Source organism: Orbicella faveolata, unplaced genomic scaffold, assembly GCF_042242905.1.
Source record: "Orbicella faveolata isolate gen_17 unplaced genomic scaffold, um_ofav_v1 contig_2, whole genome shotgun sequence".
Taxonomy (NCBI): Eukaryota; Metazoa; Cnidaria; class Anthozoa; order Scleractinia; family Merulinidae; genus Orbicella; species Orbicella faveolata.
The window spans coordinates 17,571,063-17,582,500 of NW_028301547.1; the positions used below are offsets into that span (position 1 = coordinate 17,571,063).

The 11,438-nt window shown below is 37.4% G+C and overlaps 3 long non-coding RNA genes across 3 annotated transcripts; 2 read left to right on the plus strand and 1 right to left on the minus strand.

The window, feature by feature from the left end:
* Nucleotides 1-942: 942 nt before the first annotated feature.
* LOC149112234 (uncharacterized) lies at nucleotides 943-8,537 on the minus strand. The gene is made up of 2 exons (XR_016207339.1): nucleotides 8,459-8,537; nucleotides 943-1,051 (listed from the first exon to the last, which is right to left on the minus strand). It is a non-coding gene; the product is annotated as an uncharacterized LOC149112234 (long non-coding RNA).
* On the plus strand, nucleotides 1,047-6,236 carry LOC149112235 (uncharacterized). Its single transcript, XR_016207337.1, has 2 exons — nucleotides 1,047-1,353; nucleotides 6,046-6,236. It is a non-coding gene; the product is annotated as an uncharacterized LOC149112235 (long non-coding RNA).
* A 107-nt stretch (nucleotides 8,538-8,644) lies between the features above and the next one.
* On the plus strand, nucleotides 8,645-9,518 carry LOC149112236 (uncharacterized). The gene is made up of 2 exons (XR_016207338.1): nucleotides 8,645-8,989; nucleotides 9,299-9,518. It is a non-coding gene; the product is annotated as an uncharacterized LOC149112236 (long non-coding RNA).
* The last annotated feature ends 1,920 nt before the right edge of the window (nucleotides 9,519-11,438 follow it).

Below are 11,438 nucleotides of genomic sequence, written 5' to 3' on the forward strand. Positions count from 1 at the left end.
TTGCTGATTATTTCTGCTTTATTCACATATTTTCAGCTTAGCTTTTAATATGTTCTCAAACATTTATCAATCGTAAAACATATTATAGAGTTATAGACTATAGAGTTATTGTTTGAGTTCGATGTACGCTTTCACACGAAAGTGCGGCGGAAGTACAATTTGTCATGTTTACTGACCGTACAAAACACGCATCGGCGGGCGCTCTCATTCATCGACAACAGAGAATTCACTGGAATTTGCACGAATAAAACTGAGCAGTTGTGCCTTGATGAAACATCGAGCGTTGCTTACAACTCAAGCGAAACTCAAACAAGCAATTATTTTGTTTTACTTTTCGGTCGCGATAGACTGACAAATTCCTCGCAAGCGTGTGGCAAAAGGAGCTAGGAAACTATGAAGTCCTGAAGCTCTGCTATATCTAAATATATCCAGCTAGTTTTTTGCTGTGTAATGGAAAAGCTGTTAATCTTCAACATATATGAAATTTAAAGTGGAGTAATGTACAGCTCATGTAAAAGAAGCATCCGTCGGAACACAACTTGGTCAGCGATATATATAAGCTTACAGCGGAACATACCTAAGTTCGACACTGTCTTACTTCCCTCGAACTGGGGCAGCTTACGACGAAAATACTTAAGCAAAATTCCAACAGACGTAAACGCGTTGAGTTGTGGGCCAAAAACATGAAAAATTTCAGGAATTTCGAACGCCATTTCCCCCGCGCGACATCCGCAGAAATTCTCGCAGCATGTACGCGCGTGTGCCGCAGGCGATGGCGCAATTTGTTCTAAAAATAGAATTATTGTCCCATATCATGGGGACAACCCAGGGGCGGGGCAGAAGACTCCTGAAATTTTTGTACTGGATCATCCAACAAAAAGTGACGTCACATCCGGTTTAAACGGTGCCGCGCAGCCCGTTTCACAAAGCGAAAAAATGGCGTTTCGATTGGGGAAGATTTTCTTCTATTTGCAAACCATCAGGTCCGTGTCCTTCCATACTGAGGATAGAAATATCGTGAAGGCACATTTCTTCGACTTTTGAAGCAAAACTGTTGGCAAAAGAGAACAGTTTAGTATTGTTTTGAAGGAAAATAACGGCGGATTTTACACATATTCAAAACTGGTGTTGTTCCGACTTTTGGTTCTTATTGTTCCTGATTTGGTTATAACACTAAGTGCAATAGCCTATAATGTTAACAACAACCTGGATGAAGTATTGCTGGCCATAGTTTGCACTGTGCACAACGGGAACATATTTAACAGAAGCCGTTTTTTTCTGAAAGTGAACACAGTTGAAGCTCTGTATCCACGTGCGTGTGGTGGAAAAGACATGCTGAAGCGTATACTCAAGGTTAGTATCCTATTTCCGTATCTCTTGTTGAATACGGTTTTTCTCTGTAAGAAATAAGCAATGTTGAGAGTTAGAGGCGAGCTTTGGAGATATCAGATTTCCCCGAAGAGATCAACAAAGGGGTGAAGCACTCCCCCACCAAATTTTCTGGGAGTACCCCCCCGGGTACTGTGAAACTGTTCATAAATATACATGTATGCTGGACAGAATTCAAATTTTATCCAGTGGTCAATTGTATATTCCTCTGTATTGTCTGAACTACAATGCTGGCCTAGGGATCAACTTCTTTGGGCAGTTACAAAAGAGGAGGGTTGGCCTGTTTATAGGGTTAGCTCCTTAGCCCTTAACTTTACCTCCGCTTTTGATAGGTACCCACTTCTACTGTGACCCGGGGCGGGGGGTACTCCCTTATTTGCACTATAGGGGTATGTGTGGCCCCAAAAGGTATGGTTTTTCAGTCGTTTTGGTCATAAATAGGGTATCAGTTTTGGCCATTTTGGCCTTAAATAGGATATGGGTTTCGTACTCTAGTCTTGAATTGGGTAATGTTGTTTAGAAGAAGCTACTTTTTCATCATTAGTGATAAGACCATAAACAAAAGGGTGTCAAATATTATGTTTAGGGCAACTGTGTCAGCTACCATGGTGGTAAATAGGTTATCAAATTTTTATTCTGGTAATAAATAGTGTAGGGAGAATCGCAGATTTTGGTAGTCATAATTAGTTAATTCGACTATTTTGAGATTTTAAAGATATGTTCTATATATCAAATTGACTCAACAAGAGATGCTGTGGGAACACAGGCTGCTGGTGATTGTTTTCACAGCTTTTTTAGTTCTTCCAAAGATCTGTTTACAACACCTCATCTTCTGTTAATCTGGTGGAGATACAATGTAGCTCTGTAGCAACGGGATCTTTGTTCATTATTTGATCAATGTTTAAATGGCATCTACCTTCCATCTTGTAAAGAAAGAATGAAAAATGGCTGTCTCATACACATGCATTAAATAATTCACAAAGGTCAGTTGTGATTGCTCCATTGTGGGTGGGCTGAGAATTCTAGCTTGGTTTGATCTTAAAGTGATTGTTTGCCATTTATTTCCCCACGCATTTGGCTGAATATGACCCTGCATGACTATTCAAAACCCTTATTGAATAATCAAATGGGCAATATCCCTCTTTGTTTGAGTTTCCCTCAGTCATTCAATCACAGTGGGTTTTGCTGAGTTAATTTTCTTTTCTTTGTAAATTGATATTTCTGCTTTAAATTCTAAATCTAGGCATCATGTGACACTCGCCATGCGAAGAGTTGTCCTGGTTAGCCAAGCCAAAGTGTTTATATAAAGAAAAGTTGCCCTGCCTGTCAGGGTGCCAAGGCGTGACATGAGCCAAGGCTAGACAACTCACCCACCCCTGTTGTCTTTCAGGCAAGACAGGTTCATGATCCTAAATGTAAACAGCTGGTTGAATTTTCAAAGAAATAAATGAAAAGTTAGCTTGGCCAGGGTAACTCAGGAGAAGGGTTGTCTTGGGTACCCAAGACCATATAAATGGTCCCTAGTAGGGCCATTCTATTTTATTTCCACACTCCCTCTTCCTTTGTTGACATGAGCTTTAGACGGGGCTATGAAAGAGTTATTTCTGCACTTTTATCTTTTCTGTTAGGTGGTAAATATTGACTTATTTAGTGTGTGGCTGGGGGAAGGGGGTGTGGATATAAAATGGAATATCTCTAGTCAGCTCTGGGCCCAAGTTGTGTGTTGTCTAACTGAGTATACAAACTATACTTTCCAAAATCTTTATGGGTCGGTGTTTGAGAGGATCATCTTATATGTTCATCACTACAGTGGAGCCCTGCCTTATGGCCACCCCATTCACATAGCCACCTTGTTATTACGGCCACTTGATTCTGGCTTGAACAAAGGCTCAGTCAGTTGGTCATTTTCTTATTTAAAGAACCCCTTTAACCACACTGTTAATGTGGTCAGATTTTTGTGGCCCAGCAGCCGGATTAACAGAGTTCCACTGTAATTTAAAATTGTCAGTGTTGGTTGTTTTAAGAATATTTGTACCTCACAGAGGTGAAAATGAATTTGAGCTATTACCCACAAAACAAAATTCTGGATCGTACATTTTAGGAGTAATATACAAAATTTATAATAAGCATTAGGCATCACTTTGATAGTGAAGTCCCATAACTCTATTATTTGGAGATTGGTTATCCACTATCCCTGAAATTACCAAGGCTGATATCTCTATTATCATGTCATCAAAGCCATAATATTTTGACACCTACTGTACCAAACACAGTTTCCTTAAGCAGTAACAAGAGTCTTTCTTTAGTAAACCAAAATAGTACTTGCTGCCAGGTGCTTTATAAAAGTAAAACCCTTCCAGAAGCCTTCACAAAGTAATATCAGTTGCTAACAATTTTTTTGTGGCTGATTTAAACCTTGTAATAAATCATACTGAACTGGCCCAAGTTTAATATACATTTTGTTGCATTAAGCTCACATGTTTTCAGTTTTCATGTTTTCAGTTTAAAGGAGAAGGTCACTCCAAAAAGCTTACTTTTTTTGTCTTCACTTACAGCAAGTGAATATTCAGCATTTCCACTCACCAAAGGTTCAGCCTCTCAAGTACCTACTGTCCTTAAGAAATTCATCTCGAAATTAAGAAGCGACTTCAGAGGCCACCATTTTGCAACTGTCTTTGCAGCCTGAGGCTGTGTTTATATGACTTCATTCTGTTCAACTCGAAATTGGTGGGAAGGAGAAGAACCTGCAACTGGCTTGGCATCCGTCACAAGGAGTTTAGAGCTTGTTTAGCTCAAAATAATATGTCTCAAGAGCAGCCATAACCCAGAGTGGTAGTCAAAAGGCTTGTCGCAAGCTATCAGGGCAAAATCCGTCAGACAGAATGATGTCATGAAAACTTGGCCTGGGTGCTTCTTTGGAGGCAAACTTCATAAGGAAAACCTGCACTTCAGACGCTGAAACTTCTGTGAGTGGCTAACCTTAGTGCAAGGTTTTCATTAACGTTGACATAAAATTTATGTTTTTTGGAGTGACCTTCTCCTTTAAAATACACACATTAAGACTTAACTCAGTAGCAAGGTACCTCTTGTATGACCAGTAACGGTATACATGTATCCAAAAAGCAAAATATATATTGTCTAAACTCAGTCATGTTCGTAGTGTTAGTGTCTAATGAGTTCCTGCAAAGAGATAATTATACATTCTTGCAACTCACCCCAATATTCTGGGAGTCTCCCACCTACCATTAAGATCATCCATCCCAGGCAAGTTTTGAACTATTGTCCAGATACAAGGGACCATGGGCTCCTAGGGACAGTGCTTTAAAGTGCTATTATGATGAAATTTGCGGATGTCCTCAATAATATGAGCATAACAGTTTTGTTACCATGGCAACATACTGGGTTTCAACCTTTCCTGATGATTATAGGCTTTTCTGGCCACCTTTGGCTTTCCATTTTGATATTTGCCAATGGTGCCTCATCAGCACGATCTAGAAGCGTACATGTATTAACATGCAAGGTCAAAGTCGTAGCCTCGTTTAACGTTTTTCAAGCTGAAAATCACTGAATTAGTAAAATCAGGTTAGAGGGGACTGGAAAAGAGCAAGTTGCCATGGGAAAATACAGGCTGTATATAATTTTTATAGCCATAGGTGTGTTTCCTGTAGTTCTAAGTATAAGCCTACCAACCTGATGTAATATTGGGTTAAGTGTATGACAACATCAGTCACCTCATTTGCATATTTCTATTTTTCAACCTACATATCTTTGGAACTGATGCAAATATCTGCAAAAGGTAAACAGCATTTTTAATCTTTTGTGGAATTCTAGGTGATACACCTGAAAATTCTGACTCAAGGAGTGAAAATTTAAGGAAAGAAGCACTTTAAAGCATTGAGTTGAATTTATGCTGTTGGCAAAATTTTACTCTACGGTGTCGAAAGGAATTTGGAGGGGAATTTGGTGTGGTTATTGAATTGACAGACGTTGGTTCTGTTATTATTGTCATTATCTTCTATATTTTTGAGGCAGAATGGTTGTTGGCAAAAGCAAAACTGGCAATATGCTCACTGACCTGTGTTTAGATGTTTTCAGGTTTTTGTCTCTGACAATGAAGGTCAATTTGAGTAGTTACACTGTCTTTACAATAGAACATAAGGATATTAATAGTATAGCTATATTTCAATATCCTCATACTAAAATTATAGTAATTTTATGGCTCAATTTCTACCTCTGCTTTAATTTGTTTAAACCAGTTTATTTCTTTAAACCAATTTAATTTCATCAAAGGGGAAGGGGGAATCTGAGAGCAACAATAAATTAGACCAACAAATATAAGGACATTTGCAATGGTTGCTTTCATGGCTTAGTGGAGATGAAGTGGACCAAAAAGTCAGAGATCTGATGTTTGAATCTAGGTCTGTCTGTACAAAGATTGTATTGTAGTATAGGAGTATTATGGTAAGTTATCACTTATGTTGGGGGGTTGATATGGGATCCTGGCTGTACTGTTGTAGGGTAGGAATAGGGACTGAGGGGTGGGTGGTGTGCTTGTGATCTTTTTAAAAACCACTCTAAAAGTAGAAACAAACTGATTTCAATTGAAAAATTTACAGCACAGGTAAAAATGATACATTATATCTTGTTTTTTTATAGGTGGTAAATGAGCAAATACCCTCATGATCAAGAGACCTGTCCAAGTGTGATTTTTTTTTTACTGATAATGGAAATCATAATAAAGATGCAAAGCCACCTTGGTGTGATTTCTTCCTTGACAGTGAAGTGCAACCTAACCAAAAGTTGCATTCTGTAAGAGGTTTACAAAAATTAAATGGAAAATTAAACTACACCAGTTTGTATTAATATTTGGTATGTTGTCGTACATGTACTGGCAAGAATATAATGTAGAAATTTTATGGGAAATGTTTCCATTCAAAAAATATGCAGCTCGGACACAATAACAATAATTCTCATTTCTGTGGTGTTTTCTTTGGTGTGAAAGTGTAAAAACAGATTCTATTACCCTACATGTAAGTTGAAGAATATAGGAGCTCCACTGCAAAAGTTTGTTGTTGTTTTTTCTGTTCATTTTTTTTGTTGAACATTTATATTTTCCTATAAGCAGTTTCTTCTCAACACATTGTAAGATAATAACTAGCCATAAAAAGGACGTTTTTGTCTCAGAGATCATTTTCAAGATAAAAAAAGTGATTTTCATTTATATTCTTTATTTTCTTTGGGCAGAGACGTTTTGAGAATTTTCCTAAAAATATCACAAGGTACAAAGGAAGGGGCAAAAATAAAAGTTGTTTTCATTATCAGTTTGAGTCTCTCTCTGAAGCTGCAAAGTATGGTTATTTTATACTGTTGTGGATAACGTTAGGCCCATTTTAATTCAAAATACAAATGGGAACTTACATTGATAATCACACAATCCCTTAAATTGGCACTGTTTTGTTTTTTGCTTTTTTCCAGAAAACAATTTGAACATTCTTTTTACACAAGGAGAGGCGGGGGGGGGGGGGGGGGGAGGTATTTTACATAGTTTTAAATGGGGAAGCTGCACCTCAAGGTCCAACCCCTTAATACTGTATCCCTTTTCTAAACCCTTAGTAGTTTTAAAATATCTTTTTGAACAATATATCAGAATCCCCTCATTCTGGCTCATGAGAGTAAATGAGAGATTATCAACAACATTTTAGAGCTAGAAGAAGGAAATCCCTAAAAGAAAGATTTCCGTACCCTTTCATTATACACCTGAATTCAACTTGTCAGAAATCCCTTACCTTTAATAGTTATATCTGAAGCCTGAAAACTTTTGAGCAGAGCTTCCCGATATATATCCTTACCAGGAGTCCTCCCACATACACAATCCAGGAACTCTTGACAAGTTGCGATGAAGCTGGCTTTAAGACTGTCTGATAAGGCAGCTTCTTCAGTTTTTGAGAACAAACTTGTTACTCTCAGTCAACTTCTAGTATGGAACCTTTTCTTTTCTGGTCTGGTCCAAGTTCACAGACACTACTAGCTAGCAATCACTTTCACAACACTAACACTAGCAATGTCAGTTGCAGTCTGGTTGTTCAGTTTCACCGCACCATGTTTCATGGTCACTCATCATTGTCAGACATGAGTTCATAATAGCTTGTAACATTCACCAGCCTGGTAGTGTCATTGTTGCTATAACCTGTTCCCAGACTTCCTTTTATGGCTGCGTGTTGGGGCATGATATTTCATTACTGTTTGCAAACAGTTTGTTAAGATCGCACATTGAAAGCGTGATGAATTAAAATAATTGAACTCTATGAGAGAGAATTGTCAGAATTGCTAGGGTTCTCTCATTCTCTGGCACTGAAATGTCTTGATGTAAGCTTACATAGAGAAAGCAAACTGAAAATAGGGCAAAATGTCTAAGTAACCTTTCAAAATAAGTTGCAAAGACATTTGATAGTTAGGGATTAAAAGATAGGGAACTTGGTCTGTAAACAAGGCAATTGAAAGGAATCGAAGCAATTAAAGGTGCATGCTTGACCTCACAGGATCGGGCAGGGGGGGGGGTGTATTGAAACTTTATAGTGTCACTGACATTTAACACTGTTGAAACAGAAAAATAAATTACATTATAACTGAAAAAAAAAAAACACGACATGCCCCGATTACTGAATCGCCCATAAAAATATCCTCTTGTTTATACTTAAGGGGTTCACGGCCTGCTAAAGTACGTGTTAAAGGAAGCGTTTGCCATTATTAAGGGATTACCAAGGGAAACATTAAGATATCTCGTTTAAGGTTCTTAACAAATCGTAACAGAATTTATAATGCCAGTTTGAGTCACAAGCAAGAACAAGAATTTGAGTTAGTGTCGATTGGCAAGAAAGTTCCGCCCCGTTATGTGTGTGGATCTTTACAGTGTGATACGATTAACAGCTCTGTGTTTGTTAATGGTAAATTTCAAAAAATGGGCTTCTGTTAAATAGGTTCTCCCACGGCTAGAAAACTGACATGACGCTTTTCTCTCAGTGTAATGCCTACCTAAGAGAATAGGATATTTGAATTGAGTGCAACTTACCTAGAATTCATTATTTCCACGTAAACGATGACTCCTGTGGAATTCAGTTACGAAGAAACGACGACATTTCGTAAAAACACACGCCTTTTTGAACAAATAATTGTTCTGTTCCTCAAACAAACGATATGGCGAGGAACAAGACAAAATTTTGTTTATCGTGGCCAAATAAAACGTTAGAAATATCCCGCCGATCGCGAAATATTGCTGTTTTACTTACAGGGAGAACGATTATGTCGCAGTCAAATTTTATTTCGCCGCTCAGTCCGCTTTTTTACCGGATGTGACGTCACTTTTTGTTGGATGATCCAAACACAAAAAAGGTGCCAGGCGTCGCAGAGTGTTCTCCCCCGCCCCTGGGACAACCAACACCGCGGCAAAAACGTATGCGCATGCGTCAACCTCGGCATTTCCGGTTTGCACGTGTTGTCTGGTTGTTCAGATTAATTTTGTTGTTCGCCTGCGGTGTTTAAGCTTGTTGTTGTGAATCAGCAGCCGCAGATGAAAGAGTAAAGGACCACAAATACAAAAAAGGTATGTAGGCAATTACTTGTTGCAATTACTTGTTGCAATTACTGGTCCTGGAAATGTTCGCTGGACCCTTTACGAAATGCTCCGCAGTGGCCGTCATTACTGATTAGTAAGCCTTTTGTCAGTTCGTTGTTTATCGATTTTATCTAGCTTATAATACTGCGAATTTCATAATGGTAGTGATCTCACAATTTCAACTTGTTGAGCTGATCATGAGAAGCTCACTTAAAACTCAAACTACATGTAATAGTCAAGCGCCTGCATGAAAATACACATTTTCGGTTTGGAAATAAATTTCAATTTTACTTTCAGAACTTCATGATTACAACAGCAGCAAGATTGCCTTCTTTGGCGAGTCATTCTAAATTAAATGCCAGAGAACTTTGAGGTACCATTGGATTTTCATTCAGGATGGATAGGTCAAAGGAGTCTTCAAGTTGTACATTGCCAGTAATAAGAGACAGAACACCATTACAGAACTGTGTAGCAACTCACTCATTCGAAACAATAAATTTATTAATATTTAAAATCATTTCAGTGACTTATATGATTTTCTATGTTACAGTAACATGCTTCCTTCATGTTCCACTGTTTTGCTAGCCTATCCATATGTACACAAAAGACTGTTCAACTAACGAGACAAGTTTTTAATTCACAGTATTTTAAAGTTATAGCTTTCAGATTTTAAACTACCATACTTAAACTCACTTGAAGTACATAATTTTGAAATCTGAAGGTTTACAAACATTGGCTGCTCCCTGAGGAGCCTGCTTTTTTGACCATCCACATCCCTTTGGCTTGTGCTGAAACCTAAAATTCTTCCAGAATTGATAACATCTCAGGATGCTCCATGTTGCTGGATAAATAATCCCTCCTCTCTTTGAAGTGTATTTGTTTTCTGAGATCTATTAAAAGAATGGCATTATAATTTGCAAGTTAGTTCACTGGAACTACTTTTATGTCCTCACCTTTCAAGGGGTTAAATGTGAAGAAAGGTAAAACATAATTTTACTTTATTATATAACAGAACTGACATTAATTTATATTGAGGTAAAGCTGTGTCTGCTGTTCTAGTTAAGAGACATTATAATTAATTAAACAGACTTTTTAAACTGAGTGGCCTTATACACCTTATTCCAATATGGCTGCCATTTTAGTATTCTTTTGTTTACTTGCAAATTAGCCCTTGTTGCCTCGTTCTTAAACTTGAAATTCAAAAGAATATTTTCCCTTAAACGAGGCAACAAGGGCTAATTTGCAAGTAAACAAAAGAATACTAAAATTGCGGCCATTTTGGAATAAGGTGTATGGTCTTTCAAGGAGGCCTGTATTTTAAATACAAATAAGAATAAAACAGGGCAAAGTGCCTGAAATATGCTATTGTGTACAACAAAACAAGAGTTCTTTTTTCCTCTACTACACGGTGTTCTTCACTCAATCTTGGATCTTCCTGAAGAACAGACTGCAAAATGACATTGAAAAGACCAGGAGCACTTTTGTCAGCAAACTCTTTCATCTGTCCAGGATCATACAGTGACACAGCATCACTGCTTTCATAATGATATTGCAAGGATATGAAAAATTTTCTGATCAGCTGGTCAAATGAATTTTCTGAAATTAATAGAAAAAGTAAGTATCTATTTTACTTATTTAAATAAATTATTTAAATAATTTTATTTATTAAATTTAAATATTTGATTCTCTGCTTGTGTCAATCATTGTCATGTGGTGGTCTTAACCCATCCTCTTACTTATTGGATTGCACGAGTACAATACCTGTATCAGAAATATAGTCTTGAAATAGTGTCTGTTACCCTTACCGGTTACCTAAACAACATTATGTTATTTTGATTGTTAACTAAGTCACTAGTCAATATTCAAACCAAAATAATTATCAGTTTTCTAAATCATTAAAAGAATGAGACTTGAATACTTGTGAAAAAGTAGTTTGTGGCAAGTCTGATGCAGCATTTTTTCTTGGCTAAAAGACTCTTCAGATAACTCTTCCAAATCATTGCCATAATGATTGAGAAGTCCTCTAAATCCTTCTCATTAGTGCTTATGACTTCAACTGAATGATGAAATTTACGATATTGTAATTGACCATGTGCAATACATGTAAATATTGATAATCTGTTTGAATGGGTTTTGGTCAGATGGTGTTATTACAGTGTGTCATGGATTGTCATGATGTCAAACAATTATCCTTCAAAATACTTGTATCTTGTATGTCTTGTATCTTTTCATTTCAGGTAAGTGATACTAACCTGATAGTTGAGTTAAGTCATGGATTGCTGTTGTCATCCTGTTACAAACTGTTTTATCCACTGTAACTTCACCATAGCAATTTATTTTTACTACCCCAAATGATGTTTGTATTTCTGCCATGGATGCTTGCTGGCTTTTTGGGTACTGCAGGTCTATTCCACAAGCCTCCTCTAGGGTTCCTGGA